At 38.8% G+C, this 26,840-nt stretch overlaps 1 protein-coding gene and 1 long non-coding RNA gene across 4 annotated transcripts in view; one reads left to right on the top strand and one right to left on the bottom strand.

Moving 5' to 3' along the window:
* The window catches only part of LOC120514389, a 30,964-nt gene extending 23,507 nt beyond the window's left edge, over positions 1 to 7,457 (bottom strand). The window contains exons 1-3 of one of the 2 annotated variants that reach the window (XR_005630450.1): positions 7,372 to 7,457; positions 6,775 to 6,904; positions 4,895 to 5,468 (exon numbers count right to left, since the gene is read on the bottom strand). This is a non-coding gene — a long non-coding RNA (uncharacterized LOC120514389). Of the gene's footprint in view, positions 1 to 4,894; positions 5,469 to 6,774; positions 6,905 to 7,371 lie in introns of those variants that run through there. The other variant, XR_005630449.1, reaches the window with a different exon arrangement.
* A 6,269-nt stretch (positions 7,458 to 13,726) lies between these two features.
* Positions 13,727 to 26,840, top strand: part of LOC120514395 (cytosolic purine 5'-nucleotidase) — a 112,554-nt gene continuing 99,440 nt past the window's right edge. The window contains exons 1-2 of one of the 2 annotated variants that reach the window (XM_039734757.1): positions 13,798 to 13,814; positions 16,094 to 16,201. The gene's annotated coding sequence lies outside the window, so the exon portion shown is untranslated. Of the gene's footprint in view, positions 13,815 to 16,093; positions 16,202 to 26,840 lie in introns of both variants that reach the window. The other variant, XM_039734749.1, reaches the window with a different exon arrangement.

Consider the following 26,840-nt stretch of genomic DNA (forward strand, 5'->3'; position numbering starts at 1 on the left):
TCCCACTCTCCTTCAGATAGGCAGAATGTAAAACATGAAAGGAAGTCAGCAAAGAAAGCTCTTAAATAAATACAGTGCTCCCATGAACACTCAGGAAGTTGGCTTAAATGTGAGCACGGTTGTAGACATTGCCAAGCAACCAGGGTCAGGGAAAAGAGCCGTGAGAGAGAGTCGCAGACAGGCAAGCCAAAATCACAAAATTGTTATGCAGTGTGCCATCTTACAACATGCAAGTTAACAGAGTTCGCTGATTTATTAAGTGTCAGTTATCAAGGTTTTTACTGCAAGTTTATGCATACAGCAATTATGCACAAAGATATCTGACAAAGAAAGGAAGCTCTTAAGGGAATGGGGGCTCACAGTTACATTAAACACAGATGATCTCATTCTCTCACAGGCTCCTGAGATAATTAAGCAATTTCCAGCCCACTGTATCTAAAACTGCTATGCAGACCCGATATGTGGCCTCAAACAAGACATCTCAGTAACTCTCAGAGAGGGCTGATTATTGGGGCTCCTTTGGCAATACTTTCAGATATGAGGATGGTTCAACTTGCTAATGTTTCACCAGGAACGTTAGCAAAGGTGATGTTTAAAGGAAAGCCAAAAATATCATCAGCTATGGGTAACTGGGGAAAATGAGCAAACTCTAATGGTGTTATTACAACATGAAATAAGTATAGAGAGGTACACAAAAGGAATTTACACAGAGTAAAAAACTGAGATAAAAAACACAGTCTGGTGGGCCCCTGAGCCTACATTAACAGGTTTCAATAATTGTCTATTATGGGGTAGGGCACATGCACTCTTTCTGTAACCTCCCATCTCTCCCTCTCTGTTTGTCTCTGAGAGTCCCTACTATTTACCCTTCTGGTGATGGCCTTTTCACCTTGGTAAACTCATCTGTCTCATCAGAATACAGGTATATATGTACACATATATTTGTATGGTGCGTATAAAAAGCATTCATTGTCTTGGAAGTTTTCACATTTAACTGTATGCAATATTGAATCAGTGAATTTAATTTGTTTTTTACACTAATCAACAGAAAAACACTCTTTAATGTCAAATTGAAAAATGAATTATAAATACTAATTGTTTTCATAAGTATTTGTCTCCTTTGGTATGTTAAGACTTTAATCATCACAGGTGCAGTGTATTTGCTTTAGAAATCATCTAATAAGTTAAATGGAGATCACCTGGGTTTTCAATTGACTATAATCTAAATCCTCTTGTATTTGGAAGGTCCAGCTTGTGGTGAGTCAGTATGTTGGCTTATCCTACACAAAAGAACACACCAAGCAACTCCATGAAAAAGTGATTGAAAAGTACAAGTTATTGGTTTGGGACAAGAAAATGTCCAAGTCACTGAATATCTATTCGAGTCCAATTAAATTAATCATTAGCCCTGTAAAACCCAAACATAAAAATTAGCAATTTTTTTTTTTATCTTTCAGATGCTGCTGTAGCACGCCTCTAAAGAATACTAAAGAACAGCTAAGGGTTTAATTGGAGGCTTTTCTGCTTATGTACCCCCATATGACTATATGTTATGAATAATAATTGTACAACAGTTGCATTTTTAATCATAATTTATAATAATAATTATTATTAACAGGATAAAACTAAATCAACTTAATGAAAACTGTCACAGACCAAGTGTTTAACAGTGTTCAACAACAGTGATAGCCCCAAAGACATTTCTTTACATCTGAAAAATCACTCATCACCTGAAGATGGTCTCTTCTGAGCATTCAAAGGGTCCCTAATGCCTGTGTTACTGGGCTTTTATTGCAACCCCCATAGGCCACCTCCATTCCCCCATTCAAGAACATTATCAACTGCCCCTGTTCAATGCAACTACCAATCCCCTTAAACATTCCAGAACATTCACAGCTTGTTTCTTCCCAAAGAAACAAGCAGTTGTTTGGGCAAACAAAGAGGTTAGGAGCATGCACTGATGCAGCTCGTTGCCGCACCCACCACACGACAAACCACCTCAGGAACCCAGTGCAGTGCAGCCGTGCAATGGGTGACACCTCAACACCACACTAGTTTGAATGGAATGAAACAGTGTGTGTTTTTTTTTTACAGTGGCTGGAGTGACAATTCTGACACCAACCCCATAGTTTTCCCTGCAAATTGGAGGACCTGCTTACAGGGCTCGTCCATACCCAGGATAAAGCAGCTGCAGGTTAAGGGCCCTGTTCAAGGGCCCAATGGAGTGGAATCACTCCTGGCATTTACAGAATCCTACGCCTAACCTGGGATCAGTATCTTCAAATAAGATACAAATACTGAGTTTTGAATACTGCTACAGAAATATCTTCAAATACTGCAACTAGAAATAATTTATTCCTTTATTTAATTCTGATCAAGACTACAAACTGATAGATAGATCCATCCATCCATCCATTATCCAACCCGCTATATCCTAACTACAGGGTCACGGGGGTCTGCTGGAGCCAATCCCAGCCAACACAGGGTGCAAGACTAAAAATCTTTGTACTCAGATGTTTCTAGGAAATGAAAGACATACCATTGTTATCTTTTTTGTTGAAAGTAAATTATTACGCAGGCTGAGAGGGGTTCCCAAACGTTTTCATATGATGGTATAATCTAATCTTGTACAAGCATATCAGGAAACCAGATGTAGGTCAAGTAAACAACAAGAAAGAAGAAAGTTCCATGTGATGCTTTGAAGAAGTGGCCATTTGTCATGTACATAACAAGCTCAAAATCTAATTTGATGAATATATTCCACATGGACTAAGTATCAACATGCTGTAGACATCATAATGAACACACAAAAATTATTTCAGGCATTTTACTTACTTGAATCTTGTTATATCCAGTCCAATAAAACAAAGACATGACCTTCAAGGAATGTTTGCAGAAAGAATGAGTTCATGGCCAGATGGGCAAGCATATATACACATTTATTATCCAATACCATTGCAAGGCTAAACAATAGGACCCATGTAAATGTGGTCTATAAAAAAATAAAACAAAAAGTTACAGGTGTATTTTTAGGGAACCTAAAAGTAATGTAATTTTACAACAGTGAGCCTTACAGGTTTAAGAAGTGGAAAAAGTATGTCATAGGTATAAGTCTGCTAAGAGCTGCCAAGAACTGTCTGTCTCCAAAAGCTAGTTATTATGTATGAAAAAGCCAAGTACAGGAGACCACCAAGAGACCGTGAAAACTCTGAACTAATAATAAGCCACAATGGGTGAGACTTAAGACACTATGTAAACAATAGCTGCTGGTTGAGTGCTTCACCAGTCACAGCTTTATGGGAGAGCAACAAAGAGAAAGCCACTGTTAAAAAAAAAAATCTCACAACTCTCAGCTAGAATTTGGCAACAGGAACATTGGAGATCTGAACTCAGCTTGAAAGAAGGTTCTATGTTCTGATGATCAAGTTTTTTGGCCATCAGGCTGAACACCATGTTTGAACAGTACACATTATCAAAAATACACCATCCTGCCATGAGGTGTGGTGGCACTATCATATGCTGTCGGGGTGGTGGTTCTCTGCAGCAAGTCCTGGAAGGCTTGTGAAGGTAGAGGGTAAAATAAATTTAGCAAAATATAGGGAAATCCTGGAGGAATACCTGAAGGCAGTCTAAGAAACCTTGGGATAAGATCTGTTTTCCAGCAAGACAACAACCTCAACCATAAAGGCAAACCTACACAGGAATTCCTTTAAAACAATACAGTACGAATGTCATGGAGTAGCTGAATCAGGTCTCAATCCAATTGAGAATTTATGGCTGGACGTGACAAAGTCAGTTCACTCATGATCCACTTGCATATGTCTTATATGTGAAATTTCAGTTTTTGATTTTTAACATATTTGAGAACCTTTTTGAAAACATATTTTCACTCTGTCATTATTGGTTGTAGAGTGTATTTCTAGACAAAAATGGCAAATTTATCAATTTCAATTTAAATCTACAACACAAATTTGCAGAAAGTAAAGGAGTCTGAATACTTTACTTATACATATTGTGATAGATGGCTGGCCGTTCATCCCAGCCAATACCCCCACGCCGCCAGGTGGAGCCCTCCCTGCAGCATGGAGGGGCCCCAAATGCCAGCAGAGAATTATGGACGTTTTCCTTTGCAGCCCTGTTGGATACCATGGGGGCCGATAGAAGGTGCTGCAGGGAGGGGCAGTGACTTTTTTCCTTACACGCCGGAAATACGTCCGAGTCACATGGACAAGGGGAATGACGTGCTACTGGGGTGAAGAAAAGGACTTTTTATCTGACCCGGAATCCCACATGGACTGGGGATTGGAACACTTCCGGGTCAGGGAATTTAAAAGGACTGTGGGATCTCCCAGACGGCGAGCTGAGCTGGGTGGAAGGGTGGCAACGCGTCTGGGAGTGGAGGAATTGTTTATTGAGTATTTGTATTGTGTTTAATGAGTATTGTGGAGGAAAGGGTGCTTTGTGCACTATGCTGTGTTAATAAAGTCAACATTTGGACTTTTACTTGGTGTCTGATGTCTTGGACAAGGGTTCAAGGGAGCGATACTGCCCCCTATCTGTCACAATATATATGTACATACATACATACATAAAGCATATACACGGATGTATGTCATACAAGGTTATTATAAGTTAACTAAACAGTTTCAAATTATTTTTGAAAGAGGTGAACCTTTTCAGTTTAATTAAACAGATTAAGAAGTGACATGATTGAATTATTTAAAATTATGAAGGGTATTAGTACAGTGTTTACTGGTTTTACTTTAAAATTGCTCATAGAAAAGAACACATGGACACATACTGAAACTTGTTACAAGTTTAATTTCAAACACATTCTTTACACAGACAACCATAGACATATAGAATTACCAAGTAGCATGGTAGATATGTGGACTTTAGGTATCTTCAAAACTTGATTTGATGTAATGTTTGAAACATTTAGTGAATAAGATTGGAGAGCTTTGTTTGGCTGAAGGGCCTGTTCTCATTAAAATTATTTTATTGTTCATAATGTTAATTTAGTCATTAAAATTGCATACTGCTCTACTCTTACAATTAATTTCTATTTAAGTAAGAATCTCCCTGGTTGACAGATTATTCATGGATAATGAAATGCTGAATGTTCATGAGAAAAAAAAACGTGTCAAGTTTATTTTTGTACAAAAAAAACTTAATTGAATTTACTTGTCCATTGTCATCATTTTAATTCTGCTTTTCCTGGTGAGGGTCACAGTGGAAACATGCATGGCTGACAAGGCCTTCCTGTTCCTATCAATTTCCTCTGGCTCATCCTTGGAATACACAGATGCTCCCATGAGGTTGATTGAGAAAAACATCCCTCCAGCAGATCTTGTTGCTGCCCTTTGGTCTTCTCTAAGTGGTATTAGTGCCTGGTACATGTCATGAGGGAGGTGCCCAGCAGTCATCCTAACTTCAGGCTCAAACCTTCACAACCAGATTGTCTTGATCTGGAGATGCACCAGATATTTACAATATGGTTTTTGTTATTCAGAATTGTTATTGCTATTCAGAACTACTACAGCAGCGGTAAACTAATAGCAGTGTGTAGTTTTAAAAAGTTTCACATGATTCAAGCAGATGGACTTGGTATATTTATGACAACTTTCTTTCAGTTCACTTAACAAATTGTACCATATTTTATTTATATTTTTATAGGTCTATTGTCATATATTTAAACAGATTCTGTCAGTCACACAAGTACTGTGAGTGTTTCATGGGCTCTGGTGATGAGAAACAGATTTGGGTGATGCATAGTCGTAGAACTCATTACCTTTTTTGTGATTTTGTCATTTGTTACTTCTGCACCACAATCCTGACCCTTCCAGTCTCACTACTATGTAACCAGAGAGCTCAAGGGATGTTGTTGTTTATTCTTGGTTCAGCTTGTGACCAGGATGGAGCTCTCAACCAGAGATGCTTTTTGTAACTGTTTTGATGGTAATTGACGTCTTGCTTTGCCTCTCTCCCCACTCCCCATTTATCTTGGACATTAAACAAGGCTTCTCATTGGACCCCCAACCCTTTATCTGATTCATTTGTGGTCTGTTTACAATACATATACTAAAATGTCCTTCAATAGACTAGCAGCATTTCCAGGTTTGGTTCCTGTCTTGTGCATAAAGCTGTCAGGATATGATATGTTTGTAAATCTGTGTGAATGATATTATTTAGTACTCAGACTGGTTGAACATTTATAAAAAATAAAACTGAATACGTTGTCTTATCGATGATGCAGTGGCGCCTGTATTGCGTCCGATACGGTTAGCATTAGCTTCACTCTCTGGCCCCTGAATTGGATTAAATGGGGCCGAGAATGTTATACCAGGGCGAAGCTACCAGGGAGAGGGCGTGAAGGCTGTAAGAGTCCCTCCCTACCGTTTCTATTTGATTGATATTACTTGTCAACTGTTAATCATTTTAACGCTCACCGGACCTTACATCAGTCAATAAATTCGGATGGGGGCACCCGCACCCCGGCACCCCAAACCGAACCGGGTGCACTAAGTTTATGAATTCTGGCTTCTGCCATTCTAAGTATTTCTTACGTTAAATATAATTAAAAGTCCAGGCATGTATTGTCCACCTGAAAGCTGACAGCGCTTTATTCACCAACCGAACAGCCAATGGAAGTCATTTACAAGCGTTTTTATTATAATGTAAAAAAGCTATTGTAAGGTGTTTTGTGAGTGTGTTTACATTGGAAAGGTGCCATATATCTGTCTATTACTGTATTCTTTCTTGTCTCAAACTTACAGGTTGTCGTGTAGGGCTGACGTGTCCTTCGAGGTGTTCTACCCAAATTCCATTTTTTCGCGTTTAATAATTATTGGAATGTGATGTTTTTTCTTAATATTCACGTGTACATCATGTTTGACCTCATTCCCTGTTAAAAAAAGAAACCATTCATTACAAAACAAAAAAAAATCCTCCGATCTGGCAGAAATAGCAAACGGGATTTCAACAAACACAAAATAACATGGGGGAGGACATAGGGATCGTCAACAAATTGCACGAAACATAAAGAGCGCAGACAGACTCGCGTGCTGAGCAGTGACGGGACGAGAGAGCCCGTGAACAGCGACGAGCGTATACTGGTGTCAGAGTCAGACGCAAACATGAACTCCAGTCTAGGCGGGTGACTCCTGCGACTTATGCTCGTATATGTTCAGCACGTTTTGAATTAAATTTGAATCGTACATCCGTATTGGCTGAAATGGAAGATGCACAATGAAGCTGTAAAAATTGGTTATAAGTCCAAATTCTGTTTCATCTTACGTCAGAAAATACTTGTTTAGCAGTAACAGCAACAATTATTTTATTCAAGGAAACGGCTTGCTATTGCAACCTCACCTGCCAATGAATTGTGACCACCTGCAGTTCTCACCTCTGGAAACAGCCGGGAGCGTGTCAATCCATGCAGAAGCGCACAAGCCCCGCCCCTCAACAGATATGACAGATATGCTATGCTGTGGTGGCTGAACGGCTGCATGTTTTTTTATGAGGATGAGCAACTAATAGTACATAATAAGAACTATACATTTTATTTATAAAGCGCCTTTCACATGAGCAAGGCGCTTCACAGAGTATCAGATAGAACAGCAGGGTATATGTAACACTGGACACAAATACTGTATTTTTTGCAAAGAACACTAAAACAGATAAATGCATAATATACAAAAGCATTAAACAGAATAAAAGACAATAAACCAGAGTAAAATACTAAATTGAATACAAAAATGAAAAGCCTGAACAAATAACATAATTTATGATATCACACACATTCAAATTATCCTGAGCATTTGGATGAATGTTAGGTTAAGTTAAACGCCTTCCTGAACAGATAAGTTTTAAGTTTTTTTTTTTTTGTTTGTTTGTTTTTTAAGAATAAATTGAGTCAGCTGATCTCATTAATTTAGGGAGGTCATTCCAAAGTCTGGGTACTATATAGCTAAAGGCCCTGTCACCCATTGAGGGTAGGTTAGTGTGAGGCACAAACAGGAGCATAGTGATGGAGAAGGTCACTGACATAGTCTGGAACAAGGCCATTTAAAGCTTTGTAGGTTATTATTAGAATTTTACATATACCCCTGTAAAACACAGGGCACCAGTGAACATGAAGCAGGATATGTGCTCATTGTCGCTGGTTCGTGCATGGGCTCTTGCAGCAGAGTTTGAATCAACTGGAGCTGTTATATAAGACAAGAAGTGGCACCTGCCAGTAGAGAGTTACAGTAATTGATGCAGGAAGTGACAAAAGCATGGACAACTTTCTCAGCATTAGAAAAGGAGAGGAATGAGTGAGCATGGAATATGTTAGAGAGGTGGAAGTAACAAAGTTTCTTAATATGGCTTATGTGGTTGGAGTAAGAAAGGGAGGAGTCAAAAATGACACCAAGATTCCTTGCATTAGAAGAAGATCTGAAGAGATCATCTCCAACAGTGATTGAGAAGGAGCTAATTTTCTTACGCTGCGCTTTACTGCCAATTTGTAGTTCAGTTTTTTTGCAATTTCACTTTAAAGAGCTATGCTCCATCCAGGTTTTAATTTCACTGAGGGCAAGTACTGAGCTGAGAAAGCTCTGATGAAGTTTCACTTTTAAACCTGAAATTGAGTTCAGTATCATTAGCATAAAGATGATAACCCGGTCCAAAGCTATGAATAACATGGCGATGGTGAAACATATAGAAGTGGAAGAGCAGAGGGCTGAGGACAGAGCCCTGAGGAACTACTTGTGTGACTGGCACTGAGCTGGATCTGCTGCTGCCAAAACTAAACTCTCCTTTCAGTCAGATTGGACTTAAACCACTGGAGGTCAGTGCCAGGGATCTGCTGTTGCCAAAACTAAACTCTTTCCTTTCAGTCAGATAGGACCTAAACCACTGGAGGGCAGTGCCAGGGATATCTATAATATTCTCCATTCTGGACAGTAGAATATCATGTTTGACGATGCCTAATGCTGCATTGCGGTCTAATAGAATTAATATCCTGGTTTGTCCAGAGTCTGTTGTCATAAGCAAATCATTGGTTAACTAAAGCACACCAGTTTCACAGCCTTGCTGTGCTCTAAACCCAGACTGAAAGGGATCCATCAATTTAGTAGAAGTTAAGAAATTAGTGAGTTGGGAGGCTACAACATGGTCAAGAACCTCTGACAGAAAAGTTAAGTGAGAAATAGCCAAAAATTGTTAAGACTGTCAGCATCAAGACCAGACTTTTTGAACACTGGGGTTACAGAAGTGATTTTAAAAGTGGCTGGCACAAAGCCAGTGTCAAGGGATGTATTTATTATTGTTGTAACAGTCGAGATTATGGCATTAAGGCAGGATTTAAGAAGTGTGGTTGGGATATGATCAGTAGTCGGCCTCATCTTACAAAGCAGGTCATTAACAAATACTGATATGACATGGTGAAAATTTAGAAATGGAGCTGGATGGAGTGGGGAGACAGGGAAAGATATAAATGGATGATGGATTTATGTTAGTTATTTAGATTTTTAATTTTATTATGGAAAAAGTAGAGGAATTTTTCACAAACTTCAGAAGAGGAGGTAATTGGGCCAGATGCAGGTTGCAGTAGTTTATTAATTACAGAGAATAAAACCCTTGGGTTATCATGGCCAGTTTCTATTATTCTGCCATTATGCATGCTCTTGGCTGGAATTAGTGCATCTCTGTAAGCCTTTGATGGTCAGAGAAAGCTTGAACCTGCACAGTGAGGCCAATCTTACATGACATTCTATCAAGTGGTCAGCCAGCTGCTTTCATAGACCATAATTCTGAGTTGAATAATGGAGATGCTTTATCTAGTGCAGAATGAAGGGCTGAGTCATAGTTGTCAACAAGACTACCTAGTGTTGATAGCAGACAGAAAAAAAACAGAAATTGATCCAGCAAGGATAAAGGGACAGATATATTTTAAGGTTTCTGAAAGGAATTTGAAGTTTACAGGTAAGAGGAGGGAGAGGTAATGAGACAGTGAAAAGTACTGCTTTATGGTCAGAGAGGCCCAAATCACTGATGCAAGTGTTGCCGACAGATAAGCTAGATGTGAAGGTCAGGTCTAATATATGACCACCGGAGTGGTTGGGAGAATTAACATGTTACACTAAGTCAGAACAGTTCAGCAAGAGAAATAATTCATTTCTCAGTTTACATGTAGGAATATCAATATGGATGTTGAAATCACCAAGAAGAATGACTGTCTGGGAAAGATAACTTAAATGGGTTAATAATTTAGTCAGATCAGATAAGAAAGACCCATTGTATTTTAAGAGATGATAGAGAACAACAAGTAAGATAGAACCAGATTTCGTTATTAGTTTAAGAGCTATACTCGAAAGACAATGGACAGTTAATTGTGATTCTTTTGATGTTTAACTCAGATCTAACAATTACTGCGACCCCTCTGCCTTGTCTTGCTCTTTGAGCCTCTGTGAAGTAAATGTATCTGGATGGTGTCCCCTCTGTAAGAAATGTAAATTTGTTTGTTTTTTTGCAAAGTTTCTATTAAGTAAAGTATATCAAGTTTGAAGACAGTAATGAATTCTGTGACCACCAATGCTTCACCATTAAAAGATTTTGTGTTAAACAATGCAATATTAGCTAGTGGGTTAATTTTGCACAGATCCATAAACAGAGTTTACTTTACCATATTGCAAATTTGGCACACTGACTTGTCTTTATTTCCAAAGCCATGAGTATAATGGCGTACACCTGAACAAATGCTGCCACTGAACTTTCCACTCACAGCCCGACAGAGGAAGTGACCTGAGCTGTGATGTAAATATTTCAGGCGCTTCACAATACCAGTGTCTTTTAGGATATTCCAGTCTGACCAATTGGTCTGGAAAAACTGTTTAATATGCAGGAGGTTATCAGAAGAGTATTTCAGCATAGTAGAAAGCCAATAGTTATCTGGCAGTAAACCTACTTGTTTGATTCCTGGCAGACTGAATTCAACAACTTGTATTACTATTGATTGGCTGAATTATTTCGTCCAACTAAATATAAAATAATAATCTTAAACCTGCTCAATCCGTGCCACAATAGGGATTTGATATTGAAGCCTATTTAACACAAAGGGCAATGAGTAAATGAAGGAAGTTTGAGTGTCAGTTGCTAAAACGTTTGCACAATTTTGACAAGAACAGGCAATTCAGCTTAACAAAGAATCTAATACACCTAATTTCTCCAAAATAACATTACATCAAGTTGCCAAGTTACTCTGATTGAGTATGCTTAGCACCCTTCATCTTTCCATTTCCCTATGTTGATTATCCAATTCATTGAGCTGCTATAAACCCAGACAACACTGGGCAAATTCAGGCAGAGAACCAGTGTGGTATTTTATGAAATTAATCAACTGACGTTTTGTATTTATAACTTTAGCACAGAGCACTCATTTCATACCTTAGATTGAGTTTGAATGAATGTTGTGTTCACTGCCTAAACAGTTTTCTTTAAAGATGGCAATTAAGAAGCAACAAACACCAACACAAATGACAATTGGTCCTAGGTAGGAGTTAACATGAGGAACAAATGAATAATGTGTAAATTCCACATAGATACAGTATTGACCAGCTCAGGATTTGAACCCAGGCTTTTTATGGCATGACCACAACACCACAACAGATATTGTCTTAACTTGGCTAAATAAACAAAGAGTCACAGTCTACTCCATCAGCACCAGGGTCAAAGGAAGAACTAATCCTAGACAGGACACAAGTCTATCATGGAGCACACTTGTCATATTTTTTTTATTATTTGTTAACAGGTATAAAAATTACTAAGGAAGAAGTGAGACAATGCAGACTATTATGATTATTACCTGGCACCTAGTAATTGAGTGTGAACAGCATGTACAAATTGCAGGTACAGCATGCAATCAACAAATGTATGCCACATTTTTAACGCTCTGCCACTTACAATCCAGTCTTTGAATCTCGTTACTAAGAAGAAGGTATATGCGATTCATTGAATGCTTTTTAATCACAAGATTATTTTGTGGACAGTTTGTTTTTATAAATAATAATTACACTGAATCTAAAAATTAAAGCATTTTACAAGAACCCACATGATTAATTCAATTTAATCATGTACTCAGAAAAATGAAAGCTATATTTATCAGTTTTTAATGCACTGAAAGCAGTACCTCCTCTTCTGTTCAGTGGCTCAAATAGCAGAATCAGAATAACACCAAGAGCTAAACTAGAGCAGTCAGCTATTTGTAATTTTTTTTAACATTTGTACTGAAGTAATTACACTTAATACATAAATTACAGGGAATTATAACATAAGTTACACTGCATGGGTGCAATAAAGCTTTGTGTAGAAATTCAGTTGTTCAGTGTTTATTCAGCTCACATTGGTAGAATTAAATACCCAACTGTATATGAAATTGGCAGAAATACCCCAGTTAGAAAGGGGGAAATGTGGGGACAAACTAATTACAGTAAGTTATCCAAGGAGGAAGTTGTTTGTATTGCAATACTGAGAATGGGGGAGAAGGTTGGTAAGAAGGTGGGACTTTCACAGGGACACAGAACATTTGTTCTGGAACCTGAGGCTAACGTGAGGTCCAGGATGGTCTATACTAAAATGAATTGCTTTTGTGATGGTCTTTTGTGATGATGCTATCAAAAATAACATTGAGTGATTTAACCACAGCATTTAAAGGCCAACTGAAGCACCTAAATAAGATATGCTGTGCCACGTTTAAAGATGAACTGGCACCTTTAGAATTCCATACATTGAATAAAGCTTCAGCTTTTAAGTAAATATTATTTTAATGTTACCAGCCACTGTGGCTGTTTTAAGAGTTGATTTAGTAAACTGATATTGATTTAAAGTGACACTTAACAATGTACCAAGAAAGAATTAAGTGAATTTTGTGGATGTTATTAATGACTTTACAACTCTAAAAGCTTGGAGATGAATTCTGTGGGAATTAGTGCTGTGTTAGATAAGGACACAATTATTTACTATTTTTGATTTACATATTGTCAAAAGGATTTTTTGCCACTTGGTTTGTACTGCTATAAAATATGGGCTTATAATCTTTGAAATTGACTTGTAACATTAAAAAAACACACTGGTTGGTGCTGTTTTGTATTTGGGTTGAAATGTTACAAAATGCTCATTGATAATGTTATTTTAGCAAACTGTTGTTTGAAATGGTTAATACATTGTGCGGTTGTGGTTAAGGAATGGCCTATTAAGAAAGGTCTACCCTGATATATACTGCATCCTTGGAACTTCATTTGATTTAAATAGATGTGGAGAGATAGATAGATAGATAGATAGATAGATAGATAGATAGATAGATAGATAGATAGATAGATAGATTCTTCAAAACTCCCACCTCCTCTGCTTCTGACTAAGTTGCTTTGCTGTGCCCCGTCATTTTATATTGCCTAGCAACCTTTTTTTCTCGGTTATCCTGTTGGTCTCCTTTCTTCCGTTCTAACGTTAACAACTTTTCCCTCAAGATTTTCTTCACAGAACAAGCCTGCAAATAAGTAAAAAAAAAATGGAAACAAAACACACGCACACACAAAACACCACAACCTTGCGAATGATTAGCCCTTTGTAACTGCATTCCCCACCTCCTCTCTATTAGCCGCGGCTCCGCTGGGGATGAACACGAGACAAGGTCGTATGCTGCAGGGCGCCCGTAGTGTTCAGTACAGTCGAGTTACAGAATTTGTCGACCGACCCCACCAGTGAGAATGTACATCGCGCATGCACAGTAAAGCTCCTGGTGCAGTTTCTGGCTGGCATACAGAGAAGAGAAGGTGAGTAGAACATAGCTGTGAAATATCTACTTTTAAATCATTGTTTGTTGTTTTTTTGTTTTATTTTTTTTAGCTATCGGTAGACAAACGCGAATTCGGATAGATTATCGACACATCCAATTGGGTTTTGATGTTATATTTTTACTCAAAGACAACGGAATCAATGTGGCCCGATTATAATGTACGAGAAATAACAGTAGACCAGGCAGAATAATACACGACAGAGAGTTGAAGTTAGTCTAGGGCATGGATTTCAAACTGGCCACCAGCTCTACTTTTAGCTTAGTTGTGTCAAGAGGAAACCGAGTAGCCAGCATCTTAGGAGAAATCTGCATCTGACCAACTGGGGGCGCCCGAGATAATCCTTTAATGTATTTGAGCAGAAAATCCCCGAATGACAATACGATAAAATGACACGTACCATATAGATTAGGAACAGTTTGCCGTTAACCTTTGGTTTCCCCATTAACCAGAATATAAATAAAAATCATGTTTTCAGTAAATCGATGGCTGGAGTCGCCTTCACATCACAGCCACACTCCCGCAGTCTTCGTGACTCTCGTGCCTCCGTGTCGTGCCCAGGCGCCTGGCGGGACGCGAGTTCCGCGCGTTTGGTTTTAGCGCGAGGTTGACACAATCCGTGCAGGCGGGAGTGGGGGACGCGCGCGCCGCTCTGGGCTCACGGCGACAGCGTTTCGCCTCCGAAGCGGGGACTTTCGAAAACACAAACGACTAGTGACAAAGTTTTAAATCACCAGGTTGGTCCTCAATGTTTTTCTTTTTCTGACGAGAGCGCCTGTATTACAACAAAAGCTTTTAAGTTTCGCGTGCAGTGGACCTGCGGTGACGCTGCGTTTTTGGCATAAAAATCATGAATTACACAATACTGTACTGTCGTTTATTCTACAACTTGGAAGTAGTACCGGAAGGAGTCTTACTTCAGGTGGCCGAAAAAGGTCGTAATTGAGTAAAAAAAGTGTTGGTGACACTAGTCTTCCTTTTTTTTATTTTTGTGGATGCAGGCTGAGGAAACCTTTGACAAAATCGTAAACATTTCTGATTTGAAACATGAAATCTGATCTTGAATCAAAATAAGCTGACGATAACAGGCTGTGCAGGGAACAGGTTGACATTAGGGCCAAGTTTAAATGAGGCCATAATAAGCGCTGTTTCAGATCAGTTTGTCTTCAGATGTTCAGAATTTTCCATAAACCGTCATGTTCCATACTTGTCATTTTTTTTCATGTTTCTCGTTTTATTGACGGTCCCATCAATTTTGGTGGCCACACCTTGTTTTTACAGGTTGTAAGGGAAATTTCAGTTGTTTACAAAACCGGTCCTATTCTAGAGGTGCAGTGTCAGTATGGAAGTTTGCATATACCTGAACACAGTTTACAACAATGGCAGAAGGGCAGAGGGTACAGTGACAAGGTATTTTAATCTAAGTTTGTGTTGTCAGTTGTAATGCTTTTTATAACAATGTGCATTTAACAAAAAAAAAAGCTCTTAACTTAGATTGCTACATTTTATGTTGCAACAGATGTGTCCCATTGGGTGGAAACTTAATGCGATAAACAATGTGCAGTTTTTACTATAAAAATCTGATCTAGAAAGGGGGCGGTGCCGGGGGTGAGATCCAACTTGAAAAATGTCAATGTTTTGGTCATTTGACCATTTCTGTTATATTTTAGTGTTTAAAATTACATCTTTGTGGAACTGGATTCTGAACTTCCTTTTGGCCAGTTAGTTAGACCGGGTGGCATCACTTCTATAATAACTCTCAACACGGTAGTCCCCCAGGGATGTGTACTAAGTCCTCTCCTATATTCCCTCAATAATGTAAAATAAGGTGAACACACTATATATTTTTGTGTTCAAGAATAAAAAGTTATGATACAAATTAGCCTGCTTCATTTATTAATGAATTTATTAATCATTATAAAATCTTTGTTATTTATCAATCCATCCATCCATCCATTTTCCAACCCGCTGAATCCGAACACAGGGTCACAGGGGTCTGCTGGAGCCAATCCCAGCCAACACAGGGCACAAGGCAGGAACCAATCCTGGGCAGGGTGCCAACCCACCGCAGTTTGTTATTTATTTGAAGTTCAAATATTTTTTTTATAAAACACAACACATAATTGCATGTTTAATGCAATCCTTGAGCTTGTTTTGAGGTCCAAAGTCTTTTTTTTTTGTCAGGCTCAAGTAATGTAAGATATAGTCTCAAATATGGACCTATATTCAGCTTACTGTGATATTTATTTTTTGTTAAGGTAAAAGAAGAGAAAGCACTCTCCACCAGCTCTGTATCTGTAAATGGCATCAGAAACTCAAGTGTCTTGTCAGTCAGATGTTCTTATTCTCTGCTGGCCCAACTATTAGTAAGGAATTTTCCTTTGAATTCAGCTCTTAAAGTAGTATAAGTTGAAAGTTTGATCAACTGTAATTGATGAATAATCTTGCTGCTGCAATCCACTTGTTCTTTTCTGAAGATTTTCTAAAGTACTTCTTGAAAAATGCCTTTAGTCCTGTAAAGTGTTCAATTATTTTCTCACTCATTCCTGGGAGAAGTACAGCTTAGTTTTAGATAAGAAATTGTGCAGAGTTCCAGATACTATATCTCAGGCTGACCTTTTTCAATGACCTCCAGAAATGTAGCTTTTTTAATCATAGACTCAATGTTGAAGATTGTTGCTGAGCTATTCTGAAGAGCCATATTTAGTTTGTTTATTTGTAGAAAAAATCTGATATTTAAGTCTGTGAATCCAATACAGTCGTGTAATTTGAAAGCAAGCAGAAAATGATGGTCAAGCTAAAACATCCAGGTAAGGACTTTCCCATGAGAGAACCACCCTACTTCTGAAAAGCCTTGAGTTTCAGGGCTTTGAATTTATGAAATTAACCACTTTTACAGCTTCATCTAGAACAACTTTTAGTTCACCGAGAAGGTGCTTCGATGCAAGGTTTACCTGTGGATGCAGTAGAGGTTCTATGTTATATTGGTTTTACCTGCATAACATGAGTGTGAAGACCTGAATAACAACCTGACATTTTGTGATGGTGCGGATCAATTCCATGAAACCAGGTCCTTCTAGGAGCCTCTTGAACCTGCCACCGTCTGTAACGTAACCAGTCAGACAAGTCAGACAAGGGGTAGGTGCATAAACCCCAGAATTAGAAGTGTCAAACCGTTATCATTTCCTTGCGGAACTGGACTTTGACTCTGATAATTATGAGGTGGTAGGCAGGGATAAGGAGCCCCAACGGGCCACCTCAAAACCAGTTCCCAAAAAGAGAGAGGTAGTGATAGTTGGGGACTCAATCATTAGGGGGATTGAAGCACAGGTGTGCTCCAGAGAGAGAGAGTCTCACACGGTGTGTTGCCTTCCGGGAGCACAGGTGGGAGACCTCCCTGGAAGGGTGGATAGGCTCTTGGCCAGAGTGGGGGTGGATCCAGTTGTCATTGTCCATGTTGGAACAAATGACACACATAAGGGTAGTCTGTCAGTTCTGCGATCGAAATTCAAAGAGTTAGGTGCCAAGCTGAGGAGCAGAAATGACAAGGTGGTCTTCTCCGAAGTTCTGCCTGTGCCACGCCAGTCCAGGTAAGATTGAGGAGATTAGAAGGCTTAACGCGTGTCTCAAATATTGGTGCAGGGTAGAAGGGTATAGGTTTATGGGGCATTGGGACTCATTTTGGAACAGATGGGACCTGTTCCGTGTGGGTTACATCTGAACTGGAGGGGCACCAATGTATTTGGGGAGGCGTATGTGTAGGCTAGTCGAGGATTGTTTAAACTAGGGAATGGGGGGGCAGAGAGTTTAGGACAGGCCAGGTTTAGATCTATACATGGGAGAACAAACAATGGTGTAGAAATAAAAATGCATAGTAATGTAAATTTTAAGCAAACATAAAGTAGAAGGATTAACACATTAAAAATAGCTTGCCTTAATGCTAGAAGTATCAAAAATAAGGTAAGTGAGTTGGAGTTGTATGTAGCAGAGCATAATTATGATATTATAGCAATAACGGAAACCTGGCTAAATAACAAAGATGGGGATGAGTGTAACATAGAGGGATACACATTTTTTAGGAAGGATAGACAGAACAGAAAAGGAGGTGGGGTTGCTGTTTATGCCAAACAGGTTTAAATGTAAGTCATCTTCAGTTGGATGATGAGCCCCATCTTAGTGAGGACATGTGGCTTCGCCTGGAAAATATTAGGGAAAAGGTCTTATTTTAGGAGTGTGTTATAGACCACCCAATTCAGACAGTAATTTCAACACACATCTTTTAGTAATATCAAAAGGCAAGTTTACAGGGGATATTATAGTCATGGGGACTTTAATTATCCAAATATTAACTGGGATAACCTTACAGATGGAGGAGCACAAGAGCAGGAGTTTTTAGAAGTAATCAGTGACTGTTTTTTAACACAGCATGTTAAAGCACCAACAAGGGGTGAAGCCTGTCTGGGTTTAGTATTCTGTAATAATCAGGATAGAATTGAGGGTGTAGAGGTGATTGAACCACTAGGGTCAAGTGACCATAATGTAATACAATTCTCAGTATTTTGTAAGAGTACAGATGCAAAGACTAAAATTGTTAAGTTGAACTTTAGTAGGGCTAATTTTGAGCAGATGCGACAAAGTCTAAGTAGGATAGACTGGGATAAGCTTTTAAATGTGGAGACAGTCGAGGAGCAGTGGAACAGGTTTAAAATGTTTTACATGTAATGCAGGACAGATACATACCTAAATTTGGAAGTAATAGGAAACTAAAAAACTCCACGATGGATTAATAAAGATTTAAAAAGAAGTTGCAAAGGAAAAACTGCTGTATAAGGCATATAAGACTAATGACTGCAAAGAGAACATAGAGCATATGAGAACATGAGGGCAACCATTAAGAAGGATATCAGAGAGGCTAAAAGACAGTTGGAGAGGAATATAGCAGATAAGGCAAAGAAGACCCCAAGAGATTCTTTCAGTATTTTAGTAGTAAAAGAACAGTTAAGGAGGAGGTCAAGTTCATCAGGAATAGTAAAGGGAATTAAAAGATACAGACAATGAAATAGCAGATGCCCTAAACTTACATTTTTCTGAGGTGTTTACAAGTGAGCAAGTGGATAACCTCCCAGAGGTAAACACAACTACTAAGGAGGTACTGAGGGATTTGGAAATTGTAGAGGGAGAAGTGCTGCTCAGATTAAATAAGATGAAATCAAACAAATCACCAGGCCCAGATAATATTTATCCTCGTGTTCTTAAGGAGGCTAGTGAGTACATATATAAACCCTTGACACATATTTTTAGGAAGTCACTGTGCACTGGAGAGATTCCAAAGGACTGGAAAATGGCAAATATCATCCCATTATATAAAAAGGGTGACAGGGCAGATCCAAGCAACTATAGGCCAGTAAGCTTAACAAGCATCACAGGAAAATTAATGGAAGGAATTATTAAGGATAAGATTGAGCAACACATGACAAGGACAGGAGTTATTCTGAACAGTCAGCATGGGTTCAGAAGAGGGAGGTCGTGTTTTACTAACATGTTGGAATTCTATGAGGAGGCAACAAAAGGATACGATCAAAGTGGAGCTTATGATATTATTTATCTGGACTTTCAGAAAGCATTTGATAAGGTGCCACATGAGAGGTTGGGCATCAAGTTAAAAGAAGTGGGAGTTCAGGGTGATGTTTTTAGATGGGTGCAGAATTGGCTCAGACACAGGAAGCAGAGGGTGATGGTGCGAGGAACCTCATCAGAACTGGCGATGTTAAGAGTGGTGTTCCACAGGGGTCAGTGCTAGGGCGCTGCTATTTTTAATATATATAAATGATTTAGATAGGAATATAAGTAACAAGCTGGTTAAGTTTGCAGATGATACCAAGATAGGTGGATTAGCAGATAATTTGGAATCCGTTATATCATTACAGAAGGACTTGGATAGCATACAGGCTTGGGCAGATTTGTGGCAGATGAAATTTAATGTCAGTAAATGTAAAGTATTACACATAGGAAGTAAAAATATTAGGTTTGAATACACAATGGGCGGTCGAAAATCGAGAGTACACCTTATGAGAAGGATTTAGGAGTCATAGTGGACTCTAAGCTATCAACTTCCAAACAGTGTTCAGAAGCCATTAAGAAGGCTAACAGAATGTTAGGTTATATAGCACGATCTGTGGAGTACAAGTCCAAGGAGGTTATGCTCAACCTTTATAATGCACTGGTGAAGCCTCAGTTTGAGTACTGTGTGCAGTTTTGCTCTCCAGGCTACAAAAAGGACATAGCAGCGCTAGAAAAGGTCCAAAGAAGAGTGATTAGGCTGATTCCAGGGCTACAGGGGTTGAATTATGAGTAAAGATTAAAAGAGCTGAGCCTTTACAGTTTAAGCAAAAGAAGATTAAGAGGTGATATGATTGAAGTGTTTAAAATTAAGAAGGGAATTAGTACAGTGGATTGAGACTTGTATTTTAAAATGAGTCATCAAGAACACGGGACACAGTTGGAAACTTGTTAAGGGTAAATTTCGCACAAGCATTAGGAAGTCTTTCTTTACACAAAAAACGATAGACACTTGGAATAAGCTACCAAGTAGTGTGGTAGACAGTAAGACGTTAGGGACATTCAAAACTCGACTTGATGCTTTCTTGGAAGAAATAAGTAGATAGGACTGGCAAGCTTTGTTGGGCTGAATGGCCTGTTCTTGTCTAGAGTGTTCTAATGTTCTAAAAGTGCCACAGTGCTTTTATTTCATACAAAGGCAAACAAACAGCATTCAGTAGTGCAGTGCTGTCTTCCATATTTAATAATCCATAAAAATAGTGTGAACATTAAAAACAGCTCCAGTAAAAACAATGAGACAGTCCATGAATACATTGAGCCCCAATGCTTCCTTCAAATCTGCCGTCTCCTCCCCTTATTCAGTCTGGACTTCGTAGAAGGAGGAGATGTCCGCTGACAAGTGCAGTCAGCCTTCAAACCTTGGTCTCCATTGCCCATCTTTTAGCAGTCCTGGGGTAGCATGCTTAGCCGCGTACGTCTTCCACCTCCAGTACCTCAGCGTCCGCAGAAACACTGCATATTGGGCCACTCCTATTCCCAGGTAAGTACTCAGTAGGAGTACCTTCCATAACCTCTAGATCCTACAGCCTCGAGGCTCACACCTGACCAACTGCCTCACTTAGTTCAGCATGGGTACACTCGCTCTCCGTCTCTGCCTCTTTTTTTTTTTCTCCTCTTCTTTTAACCTTCTTCATTCTCAATGACCAGTCTATTTTCTTCCATCCAGTCCAGGCCCTTACATGCTCCTTATAAACACCTCTCCCAATGGAGAGATGTAAGACGGTGCTCCACCCTTGGCAATAATGAGGCACCTGATTGCCACTCGCATTTTCCTGTGCTTACTCAATCAGCCAGGTGCCTTCATCATCCTGGAGTGGAGCATTATCACACACGCCCCAGACTGGAGTCTGCACATTGCGGGCCACATTTTTTTATTGAAAATGTGCCTGAAGCCACAGATACCTCTCAATGACAAGCAGAACAGAAAAATTTACATTTATGCTTTTCATCAATGTTAATTGAACAATACTTAATGTTTTTAATTTTACCTATTACTGTCACCTCAACATCACCAGACATATCCTGAATTCTTTGAGAAAATTGTGTTTTTCGAAAGAGGGATAGTGCTAATTTCTTTTGAACATGTTCATACACAGATCAGCATTTTTTGTACAAAGAGAAATTAGCAGATTTAGTGTGAATTTCACCCCAGTATAGTACGATTTTTACCAACATGATAACTAATACCTTGCATGACTTCAACTCCATTTTCTTCATCTTTGTTAGCTCATGACAGATGTGATACTACATTCTGATGTTTTGATAAGCACTGAAAAAATTGCGTTCCTTATTCCTATAGCCGGCATGTTTTCTTTTAAATGCTGCAACAGTATTATCCTATGCACTGGGGTTTATAACAGTCCTCCTATTAACGAAATTCACACTTCATTAATTCATCATGGTATTTTCACTTTTTACCAGTATGTGGAACTGAAGATTCCATTTTTTCACTGTTCTGCACCAAATTGTTAAGTGTATCATGAGAAGTACTTGTCAATTGATCATTTTCCTCATTGTATTTCAGCTTGTTTCCAGGGATGGTTTTTGACCGCTGATCTATATTGGATAATTCATTAACTGAACAATTAATCAAATGACAAAAATTAACATATATAGAGACATCCAGAAGAACTCACTTATTCATTGTTCGCTGCTCACTTGACCAGCTGAGCTAGTGGTCAAGGTGCCCAAATTCTTGAAGAAATTCTAGAAGCGTCACAGTGGAGGGTAATGATGCACTGGAACTCAAATGTTCTTGAAGTGGAGGAAGAGTAGAGCTGAGCTTGTACAGTGCTGCAAGGCTGAGCATGTGTGCTGTAGTGGCCTGTTCACCACAAACTTTTGAGGAAAGTCCTCCCACACCACTCATCATCTATATAATAAAAGCCCAGCGCGGTGTCCGTGTCCGGGTCCGCGTTCCTTTTGGCTGTATAGCCGCCCCGTAGAAAAGCCCCAGTCCGTCCCCTCTCAGAATTCCTGCTTACCCCCCTCCGTTCTTTCCCCTTTGCTTTTATTTTTCCTGTTCCCGAAAATCTTTTCAAGACAAAGTAAAGAAATAGACAGAGCGTCACGTTAACGTCTTCTCCCCTCTGCCTATTAAATAATCAATTAAATGAAATAAAAAAATCACGAAAGAAACAGAAACCACAACCAACCCTTACAGCATCCACCGCGCTTCTGGCGTTACAGCCAAACACGTGGTGTATGCAGGTGTGACGCTAATTAACGCCCCGTACTACAACAGAGTATATTGTTCATATACTATTAACAATTTACAGAGATCAACTCTTTTGGGGAAGTTCATAACAAAAAAAAAATTGAAATTATAAATAACATGTGCACTTGAGTATTTCGAGCCCCGCGTCTGAGTCGGATGGTTCCCCTGGTCACCAATTCGTGTGTTCCACTATGCCCACTATGCTTTTCCCTCTTCAGCTACCCATGTGCACTTGTACGGAGGAGACCTTACGGAACAATGCCGAAACGAAACGCAACTAAACCTGCTGCTGCGAGAGAGGACACATTACAGTGTGATCACGAAGCAAAGAGGCAAAGGCGTGACAGTCGCTCGCAAGAAACGGACACTCAGCATTCACACAGATTAGCTCAACGACGCGTCTCTGCCGCACAACGAAAGGCAACTGAAACCCCTACAGAGAGAAAAGACAGATTACGCCGTGATCGTGAAAGAAAGAGGCAAAAGCGTGCCAATGACACACTCGACGAGAGTCCTTCAACTGTGGTCATCCAACGCGCAGCATAGCACGCGCCAAGTTGCTAGTAATAAATAATAAAGTGAGGCAAATGTGGGCTTTTCACATATAGAAGAAAACCTGTATAACCTTTGCCATAGTGTTGAATTAATTTCACAACTTTTCACTATCTACCTTTATCCAATGTTACTCAGTATTTTTGTTGCATACCTCTGAACATAAGTTTGGTTGGAAAATACCCCATGACTAGGAATAGGTCTAACATCATTGTCATATTTGCTGATGATATATCTGTAGTGGCTATGATTTCCAGTTGTGATGAAACTTGAGTATAGAGTCGAAATCAGAGCAAAAGCTGCCTCTCCCTCTGTGTGGCCAAGACCAAAGAGATAATGGTGGATTTAGGGAACCAAGGAGGTGTACATCCTCCTATCACCCTCAATAGGATTACTGTGGAGAGGATGAGAAGTTTTAAGTTCCTTGGTGTGCATATTATTTATGATCTTACAAGGAATGTTCATTCCTGAAAAGTGGCGAAGAAGGTGCAAAACGTCTTTTTTACCTCTGACAGCTGAAGATGTTTGGCATATGCTCTCTCACCCTAAGATCATTTTACATCTTCACCATTGAAAGCATTCTAAATGGATGCATCATTTTCTGGTATTGAAACTGTACTGACCTCAGCTGAAACCTTTGCAGAGGGAAGTGCATTCTGCCCAACAAATCATTGGAGGTTAGGTTCCTAGCCTAGAAGACACATATGTTAGGCAGTGTCTAAGGAAATCCAGGAACATCATCAATGGCTGTCCCCAGTCATCAGTGTCATAAACTGTTCACATTATTACCATAGGGCAGAACATACCATAGCAGCCTCTTAAACATCTTCATCCATCAAATTTTAAGGACTGGTACTAATCCTTTTCACCTCTGCCCCAATTCATGCTAATGTTCCTTCATTTCTACAATTCATTGCACCACTGCATTTTTGTGTTAGTGTGCACTATTTAGGGTATGAATCATCATTATGTCTGTTTACTTATGTAGTGCGCTTATTTTTGCACAGTATGAAATTGATGAATTTGGAATTTCAAACATAAGCAAGTGGGGTATCATTTTAAACTACTTCAGGGTCAGAGATTATGTATATGATGTTATTTTTGGTTCTTTATTAGGAATCTAGGCCTCTGTGGAACTCTATTAGAGTGTGAAAAAAATACATTTCCATTACAATTGAAAATATTTAGACTTTAAACATCATGAAGTAAATCATTACATTTCTTATAAATACCTCGAATTATGGTGGCTTATGCTAATTTAGACCTTTTCTTTCTTGTTACAAAGACACTTCTTGTTAAAAATAAATACTTGATGGTGTTATGGGAGCAGTGTTGAGATGAAACAATGAAATAAAATTGCCGACAAATTCTGTTTAAAAAATGAAATACACTGTAAATCTGAGATTGAGTGTAGAATTATCCACCTACAGCATAAAACTGTACAGTTGTAATTTCTGAACAGCCTGAATGACACCACATACCATAACAGAATTTCAGTTGTGCGCTGTCTGAACATAAACTATAATGTAATTTAAATTCCTTGCAGCAAGTCAATATAAAATTAAAAAATAGGCTGACAGCCCTTACTAAACTAAAAGTATTCAGTATACTTGATTGGATATCTATGTGTTATACCTGGGCTACTGTAGTGCATACACAACCATGATCCAATAATGGATAAGGCTTGCTCTGAAAATAGGAAGAGATGTGTTGAGTATAAAGCTGTGCGTGGAGACTTAGTATTCAAGTGTTGTCCAAAAGATAATCATGATATTTAGCTGAACAAATCAATTTAGTTTGAGTGTCTATACAATAATGAATAAATAGCTTTACCTTCAGTATAGCTGTGACGAAATCTAATTATTAAGTTGGCATCTATGTACTCATACAGTACACAAGACAATATATAGATAATAGATATATTTAAGTTGTGTTTGACTTTGAATTGATTTTATGTGGGCCATGATAATAGATGTATCTAAATAGCTTATTGTTTTAAATAGATTTTGCGTGGACCATTAAAACACCCAAACTAGGCAGTTAGTGTTATCTTTAACATATGGCTATAGAAAAGCTCTAATAGATTAATAAAATAAAAATAGCCCTCTCTGTATGCTGTAATAAATTAATTAAATGAAAGTAACTTTATCTTTATACAATACTTCTGAATGTTGGGTATCTTCTTCATAATAAATGTTGAGACTCATGTTTGATTTTTAGGCACCACAGCCTTAGTACTAAACAACAAACTAGTTCAAATCAAAACATGGAAGTGGAGCACCAGTGACAGATGTCACTTACTGCTTGTTTGTTGGTTACCTTGAATCCTAACTGCAAAGAGATGTGCAATGATAATATGGCTAGCAACCAGATGGCTTTTTGTGCAAGTGCAGTTTTTATAGCATGAATTTCAAAAAGCGTTTAATTAATTATTATGAATGTTCATTATTTATGTCATTTTAAAGCAACAGCATTGAACATTCTACAGTTACAACCCCTACTAACTTTTATATTTTGACTCAGTATGGAAAGATATTGGCTAGCGAGCTAGTTAGTTAACATTAGTAGACACCTTGCAAGCTAAAGGTGACTTGTGAAAACTAAGATCATTGAATGTATGTTGGTGTCACCAATGACTGTAAAGTGTAATTTCACGGTAAGGCTGCTCTGTAGAACTGTTTTCCGAAAATTGTGTTAATGTCACATTATTGCTCCTCTCCTAGTATAACTAACTGTGCGAGGTGTGGCAGAAAAGTAATGAGACTGGCAACACTGCAAGCGATCTGGCAACGCTGCGCTGTTGTCCTTGATAGAGCACATGTATCAGTACCCTCCCATAGCTCAGTGCGAGTTTCAACTCCTTCCGTTAACTACGTGATTTTTGTTACTGCTATTAGCGAAGTTGTGTTTTTGGTTGTGCGTCACGCAAAATGGAACAGCAGAATTTGGAGCAACGTTGTGCCATTAAACGGCAAGTGTGACATTTGAAAAGTTAAAACAGGCCTACGGGGAACATTCTTTATCCTGAGCTCAAGGTTTTCGCTGGCACAAATCATTTTTGGAAGGCAGAAAACACGTTGAAGATGAACACCGTTCAGGGAGGACTTCAACTTCGAAAACCAATGAAAACATCGAATGTGTGAACACTCTTGTGAGATCAGACCGTCGTTTAACATTAAGAATGTTGAGTGAACAATTAAATTTAAACAGATTTACCGTTCATCAAATTTTGACTGAACATTTGCACATGCGAAAGGTCTGTGCCAAAATGGTGCCGAAAAACTGCCCTCTCCATGACAGAATTTTTGACCTCAAAAGGCATTCCTGTGGTTCCCCAGCCCCTTTATTCACCTGACCTCAGTTCGTGTGACTTTTTACTTTTTCCTAAACTGAAAAATGTCCTCAAATGATGTCATTTCGGGACTTTAGAAAACATCCAAAAGAGTGTAATGGACATGCTGAAGACCATACCGGTTGAAGACTTCCAGCGCTGCTACCAACAGTGGGAACAACGTCTCCATCAGTGTGTAGCTGCCCAAGGGAACTACTTTGAAGGGGATAACATTGATGTTTGAAACAAATAAAAACTTTGGTAAATAAAAAATCAGTCTCATTAC

This window comes from Polypterus senegalus, chromosome 1 (genome assembly GCF_016835505.1).
Source record: "Polypterus senegalus isolate Bchr_013 chromosome 1, ASM1683550v1, whole genome shotgun sequence".
NCBI lineage: Eukaryota > Metazoa > Chordata > Cladistia > Polypteriformes > Polypteridae > Polypterus > Polypterus senegalus.